General features: G+C 38.3%; 1 protein-coding gene across 9 annotated transcripts in view; it reads right to left on the bottom strand.

Annotated features, from left to right (window-relative positions):
* The window catches only part of MBD5 (methyl-CpG binding domain protein 5), a 147,058-nt gene extending 130,663 nt beyond the window's left edge, over positions 1-16,395 (bottom strand). For all 9 annotated transcript variants that reach the window (XR_011142004.1, XR_011142005.1, XM_068949340.1 and 6 more), the window contains exon 1: positions 15,901-16,395. The gene's annotated coding sequence lies outside the window, so the exon portion shown is untranslated. The remainder of the gene's footprint in view (positions 1-15,900) is intronic.
* Positions 16,396-16,408: the final 13 nt, after the last annotated feature.

Below are 16,408 nucleotides of genomic sequence, written 5' to 3'. Positions count from 1 at the left end.
AACCCTTTGTAATCCCTGATAGACAGTTCAATTATTAACAGCATTAACAACCTGTGTACCATGTAACAAATCATTTATGACCCTCTTCCTCTTTGCTCCCTGGTTTTGTCTCTTCTCCTTTCCCACTTGTGTTGGTGTCTTAGTTTAGCTGAACTCTTTGTTCATTTATTCTTTTTGTTGGGGGGAAGAATCAAAGTATTTTTCAGTGAGGAGATGAAAAGAATCCTTTAGTTTTGCCCAGATTTATATTTTTAATTTTTGGTATGCTTTCCCTTCAGTATTTATTCTGGCTTTGAAACCCAAACTGGTGAGATGATCCTTCACAAGATGCTTCCAAACCACTATAGTGAACACTTAAGATTGCACTTACTTAAAAATACAAATTAAGGTCTAAATGGATAGATTGCATCATTGAACTGGATCCCTTCATCTGTGCTGGTGACAATGCTACCTCAGGCTGGAAGGGCTTTTAGAATATACTGCTCTGGCAGAAGTCTCAATGCAGAAAGAACTGTTCAAGATAACTTGTAGAATTTTTCAAGGGCACAATTTTGCATCAGTTTTTGTTTTATTATACAGTTTTACTTTTCAACTTATCAGCGGACAAGGAACTGGAATACTTTTCAGTGTATTCTTGGTTAGTTAAAGGCTCTGTTATCTTTTAATCAGTTTTTTTTTTGGGGGGGGGGAATAAAATACAATGTCATTTTAATTTTTGTAAGAGGAAGAAGAATCAGTAAGTTGTACCCAAATGTCATTTCTAATGTCATTACTACAGGGTCTAACAGTCTGTAACACCAGCACATCAAAAATAAACTGACTGCTATACAAGCAAACAGAGCATTCTGCTTTCTCATGACAGCATTCTATTTTCTCCTTCTAGAACTTCAGGCAAACCAAAGCTAGGAACATAAAGCAAACAATGCTCCTTGTTCACCTGAACCTGTCCCCAGCTTTGACAGCTGTACCCCTCTGAAATATGCCCGCGTGCAGCAGCACCTTCAGTCCACTTTTAATTAAAACAATGGCATGTATGCTTACCGCTGCGCAGAGCGCAGCATAACACAATAACGCAGATCACATTGGCTCAGTGGTATGCAAACAGCAGTTATTTTGCCTTTAGGTCTTAAATGTGCATTGTCCTGCAACTGCTAAGTTTGTAATTAGAACATGTCCATACCAGCAACTCTGTGGTAGTCATGGTAGCACAAGGTGGGCAAAACCTTCCAAAACAACACTGGAATACTCCTCTCAAAAATAATGTTATTTATAAAGTATAAGCCCATCATGCCTAAATTAATGGTAGATCTTCCCAGCCATGTGAAGTTGTACACTTTGCCAATGCAACCTTGTTATATTTGTTCCTGGAAAAGAGTTAACAGGGCTAACCAAGAGCTGCAGTATCTGGCAGGCAGTAACCTCTGCAAGTGAAATTTCATGAACAGGTATGAACATGATTAATCCAAGGAAGACCATCCTCTACAAAGCCAGCTATCACTTCAGACATATTCACTGCCTTCACCACTTGCAAGTAAACTATGTATAAAATGCGTCATATTTAATGAGCATCTGCATAACTGCAGAAATAGCAAGTTCACAAAACAAACTCTAATTCCCAAACTACTGCAATTTGAATAACGGCCACCTACTTTTGGGCTGTAATAATATCTGATTTCCCTGGTTAGACAACGGACAACTGCAATACTCTCCAGAAAAGTTCAATGTATGCCTTGCTTTCTCTGTGAAAGCGCTCAAGTATCTCAAGTATTCATATCTGCATAATTTCACCTTGTTTTAATTGCATGGCATCAGAAGGCAGCTAGAGAAACGACAGAAGCTGCTTAGTGTAACAGGTGTCTCCAGCCCTTCTGAGAGCAGTCAATGCCTTCTAGAAATCAAGTGTGCCTGGCTTCCACCAGCTATCCTTAATTCCCACAGACCTCTAACTGTAACCTGCTCAAACTACAGCTCAGCCACAGGCAGGTGCAGCTCATCCAGCAGCCGGGCAATCACTACCATCAGTAGAAAAAGGCAGAAGTGAAGACCATAATTGAATCGGCCGTATCTCAGCTTAAAAAAAGGTGATTGTAAACATTTGGGCAAGACAACCTAAAAGAGGACACACACATTCTTCCATAGCATACTAATGAGCTAAGGCAGTTGGTTACAACCTCAAATTTTAGCACCAATAATATGCAATTGCAAGATATAGCTATACATAACGAGATTGTAGACAGTTAAGGTAGTGGGGCTCTGAAAGTGGGCTCTATGCATGTTTCTACTTGTATAAATCTTTGCATAGGCATATTCTGTAACAGTATCATACACTGGATTACAAAACAGAGGTTACCTGTCAAGCACCTAGCCAAGCCTATCCATGAACCTAAAATAAAAAGTAATTTTCTGTGAGAATGGCATCTGAGTTAGGCATAACGTTCGAGATGCATGCAAGTCTAACATAAGCCTCAACTGGCAAGGGCATGACTGATCTCATAGACGCTTCAGCGGCACGTACCTGGCTCTACCTGCTCTGCTCTCCCCATGCAACCCCCCACCTTCTCTAGTGTATGTTCTACAAGTGCACCAATTCATGGGTTTGGGAAGACATCCCATTTTTTAAAATGTTAGTGTCCTTCTGACAAATTCATGGCTGGACACAAGGTAAAATTCAATGAAGAATCTCAGTGGGATGCAGGGTGCAGAATATCACTGCCATGGATGGAGTGACACATATGCCCAAATTCCCAATTCATAGGCCAAAGAGAAGCGAGTGGACAGATTATTACAAGAAGCCTTTCGTCAAATGACCCGTAACTAATTCAGTGAATACTGCCCAGGCCCTCAAGAGACGAGCCAATTCTCAAGAGAAAATGAGCATGCACGTGGATTTTATAGCACTATAGGGAGAAAAGTCACGCCCCAAAACTAAACAGGTATGGTGAAATGCTAAACTGCTCCAATTTATCTGTCAAGGTGCTATCACCTTAAGGATAACTTCATCCTCAAAAATAAAAGCCCAAAGCCTATTAAAATACCTTTTTCAATACATTACCATTGACTTGTTAATCTACCTGCTCCAAACTCTCTCTTTCACACTACAGCTCAAGCACTGAAGAATCAGAAGACATCTGAAGCAAAAACAGTTTTAAAACAGGCTAGTATCTCCAGTTTCCTTCATGCTGATAGTTCAGTGTTCCCTTCACATCCTGGCCCTTAGTTACCTACTGTTGGCTGAAGATAATCTCTTCCAGGCTTCTCATATGCTGACACAGGAACCTCCGCATGCACACTGAACTACTTCCTCTTCTCCTTGAAAAGATTTAATAACCTACAACTTTTTGCTGCGCCCTACTTGTAAGTCTATGGTTTTCTTCCTTCATGTACAAAATCCACTAAAATAAAATTTTATAGCGTGTCAATTCAACAAAGGAAAAACTATAATGTTAGCTCTGACAGCTCCCTTTCTCAAAAAGTTTAATCCAAACCAAAAAAAGGAAAAAAGAAAAAAAAGAAAAAAATCCCTTGCCCTTGAAAGGAAGAATTGAATAGCCTTAGGTATTCTATAGATGCATTTATATTTAAAAAATTTTTTTGGACACTAAACATGTCCAAATATATTTTGGACAATATATTGGACAGAAATATATTTTGCCCAATTCCCAAACTTTTTTCCATTGCACTGTTACACCTAAGCTCACCTCTCAGAGGTGCAATTCAAATTCAGCACGCATCCCAAGGGGATGCGATTCCTATGAGATAACACTATCAAATGAAGTAGCCTCAAAAAAGCCACAAAAATAGATACACAAAACACATGGCTTTCAAATTTGGGAAAACAGTATCTTCTCTACAGAAATACACATCATATTCTGTCCAGACATTCTAAAGTTTCATTATGGAAAATGTATCAGCAATACATAAATTACATATAAATTACATATATAGACATTATGATGGCAAGGCTCGATCACAATGCAGAGTACTTAAGAAAAACAAACTCTCCTCCCCTCACCCCCAAACCACTGGATTAGAGGATGTATGGCTGTTGCTTTTCCTCAGAGAAAGGGCATTCTACTATGTAGCGCAGCATAAAAGCAACATAAAGATTCCCGGTTATAAATGCAAACGAGGCCAGTACTCTCAAACATTTAAAATCTCCCTGCATTTTCAATTTAATATATCATATTGAAATATTACAGAAATCCATTCTTTTCCCACTTTTATCCAAAACAATTAAGTTTGATTCTAAAACTTTGCATTTGATAGTACTGAGAAAAATATCTAACAGGAATGATTATCAAAAATTTATCCAACTGCTGAGCATAGTACTTAAACTCCTTGCAGGAGAGGCATTCTCACTTTGTTAAATTTCCCCCCCCAACCTATCTGAAGTTAAACAGTCAATCTACCAGTGTATTGCCAGCTAAAAATCTAAACGAAAACCTAAATTCTTTTAGATCCGTTCTTCTAAGTTAAAACAATTATTTATTAACATATTATTCATCAAATACTGAACCATGGGGAAAATGCATAACTAACTCATTGCTACTTTGCAGATAATTTTATTTCAGCCAATTGAACTAATCTCTTTTTCGTGGTTTTGGCAGAAATGTATCAGAATATTTATTTACCAGAATATATTCAGCTGTTGTAGCTTAGGAGAGAAAAAAAAAACCAACAACAAAATCCAGACATTTAAGAATTTCATGACAAATTTTTTTAAAAATATCTTTGAACATAAAAAATGGGGGGAAAAGGTTTATTTCTTATACAACTGCGATGTTCCCTGGTAACCACCACACATATTACAAACATTAAGAACCTAACGTAAATTCCAATTGCTGACACTATTCTAAGTTGTCCAATAGAAATTAAATTTAGAAATCAAGTTTATCTCATTATTAGAAATCCCTTACTCTTCATCCTAAATTATCACTTATTTTTTCATATTCTTCTCTGAACTATTTAAAACCATCGCGCTGTATTAAGTCCAGTTTCATTTTCATAGAAGTCAATGAAAGAAATCCTTCATTATTACTATTATTCTGTATTACAGAAATACTAACGCTCCAGTTAAGACTGACAAATGCACAGAAAGACATTGTCCAGAAGATACACACAGATGGATTTAGTCAGCCATTGAATTCAAGGGAAACAGAAAATAAGTCTTAAAATGCTGACTGTTCAAAGCATACAAAATCAACACCTATTTGGTCAGATTCCTTGAAAATTTCTGCTCCTATTTCTGTTGAAATACTTAAGCACTCAAAATACACAGAAACTGATGTCATTCAAAAGATACCTAAGTCCTCACTAAGATATGCTGAATTTATTTCCCATGGCATAAGCCATATTTGTGATCACTATCTCAAACTACAAAATGCTGTACATGCTAGAACTCCTGACCATTAAAAAACTTTTCTGTCCATATTCAATAAAAGCATGTTTGTATAAGCCCAGAAATATTAATCTGAAAAGGAAGATACAACCATTTTTAAAAATAATTGTCATATTTTTATTAATTGTAAAACACGATTGTTTTTGATGAATAAATTCAGTCTTAAATCTCTGAAGATAAGAGTTAAAAAATAGAAAGTTAAAATCTCCATCAGAATCCATTTGCTCAAGTGTAAAGCTAACAAATACTAAAATTGTTGGCAACACGTCTGCATTTCTGAATCATTAGGTAGTCAAACTATTTTTTGATTTTGCTTGCATGATGTTGGATTATAATAATCCATATAAATCAGTGGTTTCCTCTCACTAGGAATTCTGTGTTTACTTCTGGTCATCTGATGTCAAAAGGATGCATAAAAAAGTAGGGAGGTTCAGAAATAAATAACACAAATGGCTTGAATGTACAGTAGTGGATTAGAACTGTTTACTTAAGAGATAAATTAGAAAGAATATAGTCAAAGTAAACAAAATAATGGATAGCCAGAGAAAGCATGCTGAGCATTTCAGTCACCCTTTTCAGAATATAATAATGTGATGTTTCTCTTAATGAAAACTTAAACATTTAGGTCTTTGTGCAAGAGATTGTTTATGCTATGGGAATGACAGGATTCTCCGATGCTTTCATGCAAACAATGTGGAATTTGCAGCCATGGGATTGAACTGCATGCAGCAGGACACAGCAGAAAAAGCCAAGCTCAAGTCATGGATTTAGTTGCCTAGAGACTTGTAGAAACCTAAACATCTAGGCCAAAGTCCTCAAAGATATTTAAGCATTTCATTTCCACTAATACTAGTCATCGTTTGAACCAATGGGGCTCGTGTCCAAATACACGTGATGATCTAGACTGTAAAAGCTTTAAGCTTATCCAATTCTAGGCAGGATCAGTGAAAATATTAGAATTTACTTGTATATCTGTGATAACAGTCGGATGCCTATTTTCCTTTTGTGATCAAAATCACCCTGTGACTGCCTTATTTAAAGACTGCTGTCAAACAGCACTTCCTAGTTGATACCATAAAAAAAAAAAAATGCCGGGGCTTCATAGTCATGTCTTCTATAAGGCTACCAGTTTACTTCCTTAAGTTAACATCATCACCTCTCTTTCTCCTCGCTGTCTATTACCAAATCTCTGTCCCTCTGTCGCGACAAATACTTTATGCACGTTCACACTGCAAGGCCTTTCCAAAAGCTTTCAGTGCCAATCCTCGTTTCTCTTACAGAGAACATCACCATCTTCCCGTACAATAATTGCACAGAAATGTCAGAAGACCGTCAGTTGCAGGGAAACTTGTCCGCGCGCAGCGCCTTGCAGCTTTAAGAAATTAGCTCCTGTGGTGACGCAGGCTTTGCCATTGTTTGTTTGCACAAAAGTAAAAATATTTCCGCACAGTGATGCACGAATAGCCTCTGAAATTTCAAATCTAGTGCTGCAGCACTCCAAACTCACTGTACTACCAACAAACAGAAAAATGCCATCAAGTTGAATATTAAACATTACATTTTAGGCCAACTAATGGTGAGCAAGTTCTCAGGTAGTTCTGCTAGGGAAAAATAAAGCGTCTTAGATATATTGGAAAAAAAAAGTTAAGAGCAGGGAAGCATATGCAAACTGTGGATAGAATAATTATGGATCATACTGGAGAAGATTAATATAGAGATTAAAAAAGTATTAATTATTTGCAAATTTTTGTTGAGTGTGAGCATTCATATAACCTAATTCTACAGCATCACTTGTCTTTGGAGACCTCTGCTATACCTAGTAACAGACTGGTATTTGGACCTTACAGCAAGCCATTAAACAGAAGCCTCTCTAATGTAAAAGAACTTTATTTCAAGATCCTGATAACTGGAGATGCTTTAAGATACCTTCAGATTAAGGTTCAAGTGTGGCTAGGAATGACTAAGCTTACATTCACCATCATTACCTAATAAGTTGGTTGCATTTCTATGAATTTTGATTACTTCTACCAAAACAGGAATTAAAAAGAAATATTATTTCATTCTTCTCCTTAACAGAAACTCAGAATCATTCTAGAAATACAGATACTATAGAAAGGAAATTCTAATGAGCACATATTATAATTATTTGCAATAAGTAGCAAAAGCTCAATATTAACACTTTTAATACTTTTTTTAAAAATAGGAATAAAATACATCCAGCAGTTTCACTGAGAGCTAAACAAGTTTCAGGATTTTTTTTATTCCTACTAGATCAATATTCGGAGACAGTCAACTAATTTTCAGATTTCCAGTAAAAAAAAAAAAAAAAAAACTACAAGGTTTATATATTAAATTTTCTGAAAATACAACAGGTATTGCTCCGATTATTAAAGAAAAACTGGTAGATCCTACACACAAAAAATGCATTTACTGGCATAAAAATATTTATAAATCACTTTTACATAAAAAGGGACTTAAAAAAATTTTATCTTTTAGTTTGTTGTTTGCTTTTTAGTCCCAGGGATATGCTCATTAAGTTCTCCTTCACCATGTGTCTGTAGATTCTTAGCAGAACTCTTACATCAGATAATGATTTATGAGTTGCAAAAAATGATTAAGGGTGATTCATAACTGTGAAGTTTTAAAAATGAGCATGAGAAAAAGAGCAGCAAAGACCGCAAGTACAGGAAGAAAGCTAAATGTTTAAGGTGATCCAGCAGGAATACACATACCAGCTGATTAAGAAGTTGCCTGAAGATCAGCTTTTGGGATTATTACATGGTTAAAACTGTTCATTCCCCCAATACCTTCATGAAGTTAGAACTCATGAAAAATTTAGGTTTAGGGCTTGATCCAGCACCCAGTCAAGTTAATAAATATTTTACCACTGACAACAGTGAAAGCAGAGTAGATCCTTTATGTTTTTCCTCAGTATAAATATTTCATTATATATATATTTTATCATGAAATACCGAGTTAAATGTACAAATATAGTATTTTACTGAAATTTCAAAAAATTAAAATCACCTTACATAGCAAATTATAATACCCAAAATCACGTGCCTAATACAAGTTTGTTTATCAAACAGTAGTATTTCAGCCAACATGTGATGCAAAGAAGCAAAAGACCATGAAAATGCAAAAGCCACAACAAAGATGTTACAAGTGTATTCCAACTTTCAGAAAAAACACCAACACTACTACAGCGAACACCACAACTTTATAGTTAGTACATCCTGCACAGATGGACAAGTAATTTTTAGAAATGAATCACACTGCAAATGATTTTACTAATTTTAAAACAGAGGTGAGGAACCAATAGCCTACAGGCCAGATATGGATTGCTTCTTCATTTCAGATGGCCTACAGACACATACGTGCTTTCTTTCTTAGCAATATCAAAGCACACTTCAAGGAAGCCCATGGTTTAAAATGCTCCTAGTTTTAAATACAAAACCCCTATAAGCCTAAAGTTTAATGCATTAAATGAAGTCTACATGATTAGGTCACAATTTTTTCTTTAAATACAAATAATTGAATTATTGTCCATTAAGTACACATTCTTGCTGTCCTGAAAAGGTTGGACTTTATAGCCTAAACATCTAGGTTATCTTACTTGAGAAAAGTCAATGATACTTTAAATTTTGATCGCAGCTTATGCGAGGGCTATGGTAGAAGTACTTTAACACCCGCTTCAAGATAGAAGACCATATTCTACAATCCTTATTTAGGACAAAACTTCCACTGAAATCAGTGAACCTTTTGACTTGGAAAGAAACAGTCCCAAATATAGATTTCAGTCTTTCATACACAGTTGTTTTTTTTCCAAAGTGCAGAGCATTTCTGAATCTGAAAATATATGCAAGATTCTAAAGATGAAATGAAAAGAATAACAAGTAAAGAAGTTCAATAGATATACTGCGAAAAAGAGAAATCAGACTACCACTCTTTTCATCGTTCCGGGCAATTATTTGCAGCTGCCATGAACATATTGATATTTAGTAAACTGAAGGCTGCAGCTTTAATTGAAGTTTGAATGTTATAAACAGTTAGCTGCCTGGCTCTGGCCTGCACTCTAATACCATCAGCAGAACAGAGATGGGAAGCATAAACAAACCTTTTAACTAGATTACAGCTTCTAAAACGGCCAAGAAACCCTTCCGCAAGAACTCCTATGTGAAAAAATGTTAAAGAAGAAAAAATATTTTGAAGCAGTATCTTAAAAAAGTCTAACCTTTCCTGGGAGTTTTCCAAAGAAAAAGTCTTTGTTTTAAGCTTTCAAATAGAGCTATCCTTGAGAAACATGGTCTAATGCTAAATTTATATTTTTTTATATATATATATATATGCATATATATTTACACACACACATATATATACACACACACATATATTTTATATCTATAAAAAGAACCTTTCAAACAAACGGTTGCAAAATAAAACAATATCGTCCAAAGGTTTTCTCTTCAGACTTCAAAATATACCCCCAAAAAGTTATTGAACTTTGAAATATCAGCAGCCCTAATAATAGCATTTCACATCTCAAGTAGCCGTGCTCAAGAAAAAAAACCTAAAATGCCTTGCATCACCACTTTATATCAATGTCTACCACTTAAATTTGATCCTTCAGATAACATGTTTTACAGTGAACTTCTTCCTCATAGAGATTACAAGGGGACAACCTCGCTCCCACCTCCCTCCAGATCTATGAAAGATTAAGAAAGTCCTGCTCTCAAAAAATCAACTTGTGCAAATTTCTGACAACTTTGTATCTTTAACCAGTGATGTCATTCGTCCACTTTTACAGTGTTTTTTTTGCTGAAACACTGGCTATTCAAAAATTCTTCCTCTTTTGGGTTTTCGAATTGCATTCTGATCCAGCAAAAACTTTGTGTGCTTATCTTCCGCATAAATGTAAAAAATATGTAAAATAAATAAAATCTGTCTCATTAAGTCAATAGCATGCTTATATACAAAAATTAAGTGCATGCATAAAATCTTCATACTATCAGAGCCTTAGAAGTATGAAAATGATAATTTAAAAGTAGATTAGGCTCAATACAGTCAACGCGTAAAACCAGGGCCAGTTGTTTGTCACTGCAGCCTCAGTCCTACAAAAGCGCGTGACACTTGTACCGATTCTAGTGGGGCTAGTCCCACATATTCATCTGTCTACAGCTATACCAACATATTTGTCTAGATCATACTGATATATCAGTATAGATCTAGACAGATAGAGCTATATAGATACATATATGCATGCACATGCGCATATATGTGTGTCTGTGTGCACACATGTGTACATATACATATTTTATATATATAAATTAGTATACAGGTAAAAGCTTGAAGGATGAAAACAAAAATGATCGTTTTGCATATTTTTATAAGGAAAAAGTTCAGTTTGTCACAACAGACAATCCTAAAAAACATGTAGGCAATGATCTACCAGAGCTTAAAAATAAAACCTCTAAAATTGGCAAACTGAAATTTAATTTAAAGCATTGTTTTAAAACATTGGTTTTGAAACATTAGGCAGCATGAATGCAAAAGTTAAACTATTTGTATTTATGCTATATAGGCCTACCTTTTCTTTGTCTGACCTGTTCTACTTTACTCCCAACTTCCAGGGTATTTGTTTCCTTTGGCAGCAGGGAACATGGCAACATTACTGCAAGCCTCTCTTTATCTAAATGTTGAAAATATCACCATTTGATCCAGCAGGATTTGTTGTGCAAACAACTGACAACTGTTCCAGTTCCCCCACTTGGGAAGTTGTCTAAGCAAGGCCGTGCTACTGATGCTGCAACTCTAAGGCCCTAAAATTTAAGATGCTATTTACATTTCAGAGGAGTCTTCCTCCAGTAAGTCATCAAAATAACTTTGGATTTAATGTCACTGAATGTAAACTAATCTCAAATTCCAAGAGTAACAATCCTGAAAAATCCTCGACTTCACCTTCAACATACAGGGGAATAAGATAACTAACACCATTGCTCTATTAAGTCTTAGTTACCGGACACTGTGCTAAAATAAGAAAAAAAATTGCTAGTTTATTTTATTTTAAAATATTTCCTACAAAAGAAGTGAATAAAAAATAAAACGAAAACAGCACAGTGAAGAACCTAACCAGAAAGTAATAGATGTAATCCTTTATTCTTTCTCTGATAAAGGAAGTTATTAGAAACCTCAAAAAGAATCTCCAGACACTTCACCACTTCCATTTTTAAAGTAAACGTAGTGCTCAAGAAACAGAGGATTTTAGGAAAATCAAAGCAACAAATGGATCCTGTGCAGCTCCAGCTCCTCTGTACTGCATTTATGTTTCTCAGCTCCAACTCAATGAATCAACATCTAGAGATGAGAGAGGCACTCAAAGCCACTTTCCGCGATATGTTCCTTAGTCACTCCCATGGCAAGGGCAGGAGGTAACAGAGATTTTTGTGATGGGAACACCTGTCAAGCTGTAGATAAACTGAGATGATCAACTCATTTCACAAAGGTCTATGAATAGCCATCTCCTGGGAATGACTGATTCCTGCTGCCATGTGCCAGATCAAATCAACAACTTAGAGGTAAAAGACTCCAAACACAAACATTAAAGCCACATAGTCTCTTTGATTTTAACTTTTAAGTACTATTTTTAAATTTTTATTTTTTTTTACATTTCCCATATACATACACAGTATATAAACACACATGCATTTGTGTTTGTACCTAAACATATGCATATGCACACGTACCCTTATATTCTAAGTGGTTTTAACAAATTTCATATTGATTTAAAAAGTTCTGCTAAGTCTGAACTCCTTTCTAGACAACTGATCAGGAAATAGGTATCCTTATAATTAAGAATTCAGAATTGAGGAGGGGAAAGGAGTCAGCACTCCTAAATGATTTCAGTAAAATTTTAGCATCCAATGTGGTTTAACTCTAGTTTTTTAGATACGTGCGTGTGTTTGTGTGTATAAATATATATATATATATATATATGTAGTGTGCATGTACACACAAATGTAGCTTTCTAGGAGCTTTAATTCTTATCAGTCTCCAATACCATTTCAGAATTTTACTTCATGTTCTTTCTGTTAACTAATATAGGCTTTGGTTCTTTTGTAGGCATATTTGAAACTGTTTGGGCAGCATTATTCCACCTAATAGTCTCAAAAATATTTACAGAGAAAAGGCAATGAAAGTCTGTAAGTCTAAGCACTTACACAACTCTTGAAAAGAATAAACAGCTCCTTAATGACATAGGATCATTCAAAAACGTTATCCCTTATCTCACTCTTATTGAAATCAATGATAGTTTTGATATTCCTTTCCATTGGGGCAAGGCAAAAACCAAGACAAGGTCCTTAAAAAATGAGCCAAAAACACAACAAAACAAACCCCCAAAGAAGGAACAACAACAAATTTTACAAAAGTATTAATACTGTTTTTGAAAATGAAGCTTAGGCATTTTTAAAGTTTGTGTCTTGAACCATTCACAGCTGAGATCCTCCTCTTGCAAGCTGCTTTGTGCATGCGGTCTCTTAAGCCCACAGAAAGATACACTGACATTAGTGGGGCTCCAGATGTGCGTGAGGGGCCACCCACCTGGTCTACTTTTCAGTAGGCACATCCATGTTAAGCCCTTGCTGATGATTCAAAAACTAATACTGCAGTAGTTACTGACTGTATTCAAGTTACTGATCTCCAGGCTTCCTCGTAAAAGCAACCACCATGAATAACAGTAGAAAAAAAAAATCTGCTAACAAACTGAAATAAATAAACCCAGATGAAAAACAGTCATTCAATTTTTGAGCAAGCTGTTACTTATGCCAATATCTTCAGTGCTTTTAAAAACAAACAAACAAAAAGTAAGAAAGTGGAAAGACTGATCCCTCCACATCCAAAGAATGAAAGGGTTGTAACCTAAAGAGAAGCTAGATCATTTAAAGTATGGTGCACATAACAACGTTCCCTTTTAACATCTGCTTACCTAGACTAAACAGAAACTAACAGGTTCATCTACAATGAGTAGCAGGGTAGAAAACTCCAAGAAAAGACTGATAATTTAAAGACAAGTCTAAATCCAGCCTGAACAATATTTTTACACCTAGCACAGTCTATATTTTGATGTGGTAGATTCCTTTTTACTTTAAAATGCTCTCTCTGCTTTAAAGTCTGGAAAGCCACTAATCTGGAACACTTGAAAATAATTAATTTTGGCTTGAAAAAATATGAAAATGTTTTCCTAAAAAGCAATAAGTAATTGTAGATACCCATTCATACTGTAGATATCCATTCATAATAGCAGCATAAAGAGCTTAAAAAAAAAAAAAAAAGCCTAATATTGACCTTTAGTTATAGCTGTTGATAACTAACAGTTTTCCTTAATGGAAGTTGATAGATTCAATTCTTTCAGTTCTTAGAAGGTTGTTGTGACAGCAGCCAGAGGCCCCAAATTAGCCTAAGACCTCTTTGTACTAGACACTGTAGAAATGCAGAAATTACCTCTGACACAACCCTGAAAAGTATTACAATTCAGACCCCAGCCCTACAAGCGGTTCCTTAGGACGAGCCCTCTATCCCCAACCCACCAAAGATCAGTGGCTGTCTTTCCAGCACAGATTTGGCTGCAGGAGCTGAAGACCTATGGGAATTAAGGTTCTATTAGTAATTTTCCCTCTACAGTTTTAAACCAGAGAAGACCCTGAGTTATTCTACCCAACTTTAGAATTTTGCTAGCCTATTTCACTGAGCAGTCAGATTAAATCAAATCTCATCTATTTTTAACATCACAACACAAAGAAATTAAAGTGTTAATCTCTGTAATAAATAATACATCTCCTCAACTGTAGTCCATGAAAGTTGCAGGCAGATCCGAACTATACATACACTGGGAATATAATCCTGAAGGTCCTATGGGTTCCCATGCACAGAAGAAAACACATCTATGGTACCTCAGCTTGGGATAAGAATCACAGTTATGGGGGGAGGGCAAGTGTCATTTATTTCTGGACATTCTACTGCTGTCCACTTCTTGCCTGTAGTAAACTAGCTAAAGGAGAACCATGCATTTAACGAATGAGCTTTTATATGTGTACCTGCTGATTCTGAAGAAGAGTATCACTTCATCAAAATTTTTCATGTGATTAAAAAGTCGTCTTGCTTTCACAAGCTGATAGAAAACTAAGAGTAAAACTATTAGAAAGAACTGCAGTTATAGCCATTAGCCTCAATTCTCCTTCACAGTATTTGAGTATCAGACTAAGTACGTTGTTAGCTCATTCTTCTCCCCAATCAAATTACCGTTTTCTCAAACTCTTTCCAGTTTGATCACAAAATTGCTGCTTTAGACAAGAAATTTTTGTGTACACAATACGAATGGGAGGCACCAAAGCACTTACAAGAGAGCTGGGTTTTGTGGGTATATTTCCCATGTGAGAGAGAGAAGATACATTTACCTGTGATGCCCCCCTGAAACACATGCTCATGGCCTACCTCACGGTTCAGAATATCTGCGGTCCTGAATAAACCGAGTACCCAGAACTGTCTTTCTAAAATTACAAAGAACGTAATTAAGCTCCAGAAGTAAGCAGACAACAGCAATTTTAATGTAAACATCCTACTTATGTTGATGACTCTTACTCCAATCTGGCATTGAGGCCCAAACTCTTACTCCTGGATTCTTTTAAACCTCTGGAAGGATCGTTCCGATGTTTTCTTTGACACACAGTTAGAAGTTCAATTCGTGCGCTTTACATTTGACATGTAATTTCCTTTTAACCAGCGGAGAGGAGAGGCAGCTGAAACCACCCGCGGTACCTAACAAACTAGCAACCCCGCAGACACCGATGGAGAAGGCTCGGCCTCCCTAGCAGAAGGCCATGAAAAAAAAAAAACCCGATGGCAAAATATGCAGCAGAGCAAACTCTCGAGCAGATAAGAGCAAACTCACGAAGGGTAACCGAGCCTTGCTACCAAACGCACAACGCCGACCCCGGCCGGGTGAACATCGACGCCGGCCAGGAGTCCGGTTGGCGGACCGGTCGGTGCGCTCCAAGTTGAGCACGCCGAGGAGCCTCGGCGGGATCCGGGCCTTGAACGGCGGCAGCGATTCAAGCCGGCGCTGAAATCTCGCGGACGAAAAACCAAACCAGAGAAACCAACCGCCGGAGCCTTCCCGGCGACCCCGACCGAAACCAACCCAGAGCACCCAACCTGCCCCCGCTCCGAGCAGGGGGACGTAAACACCCGGCCGCCTTCCCTCCCTCCCCCCCCCCCGCCCCGAACTTTCCGACGTCGCTAACGGCCGTAACGGCCGCTCCCCCCCCCTTCACGCCCCCCCTCCCCCCAAAAAAGCTCCGGCAGGACGTGTGTGCCCCCCCCAACCCCCCACCTCAGGGTGACAGCCGGCCGCCCCCTCCCCCCCCCGCCGCTCGCCGCCGCCGCTCCCTGAGGTAAACAAGCGGCGGCCCCGCCGCGGCCCGGCGCCCGCTCGCCCGCTCACTCACCTCAGCGGCCCCCCGCCGCCCGGCCGGCCGGCCGGCCCCGGAGCAGCGCAGGCGGCGACGCACACAAAGGGTAATAAAGGGGGAGGAGGGGAGCGCGGGGGGTGGCGGCTGCCCAACCGCCGGCTGCTGCTGCTGCTGCCGCCGCCGCCGCCGTGCCGCCGGCTCTCCCGCCGCTCCCACAGGGGCCGCGCCGCCGAGAGGCTTTCTGCCTCCGCCGTGGGGGGAAGAAACTCTCCCTCCGCTGCCCGCCTCTCTCCGGGCTCCTCCGGCTGTAGCTGGTGTGTGTGTGTTTGGGGGGGGGGGGCGGTGAGAGGAAGAAACTCGGGCGCCGGCCGCCCGCCCCCGCGCGGAATTAGCGCGCTGGCCCTTTAACCATATAAATAACGGGCCCCCCCGCCCCCCCCCGCGCGCCTCATCATCAGCTGCTGCTGCTGCTCCGGCGGCTGGGCTCCGGCGCTGCCGGGGAGGAAGATGGGAGGCAGCCAGTGCGCATGCGCCGCGGGGGAGC

This window comes from Struthio camelus, chromosome 6, assembly GCF_040807025.1.
Source record: "Struthio camelus isolate bStrCam1 chromosome 6, bStrCam1.hap1, whole genome shotgun sequence".
Classification (NCBI taxonomy): Eukaryota; Metazoa; Chordata; class Aves; order Struthioniformes; family Struthionidae; genus Struthio; species Struthio camelus.
The sequence above is the reverse complement of the archived record's forward strand: the minus strand, read 5'-3'. Positions and strand labels throughout refer to the sequence as shown.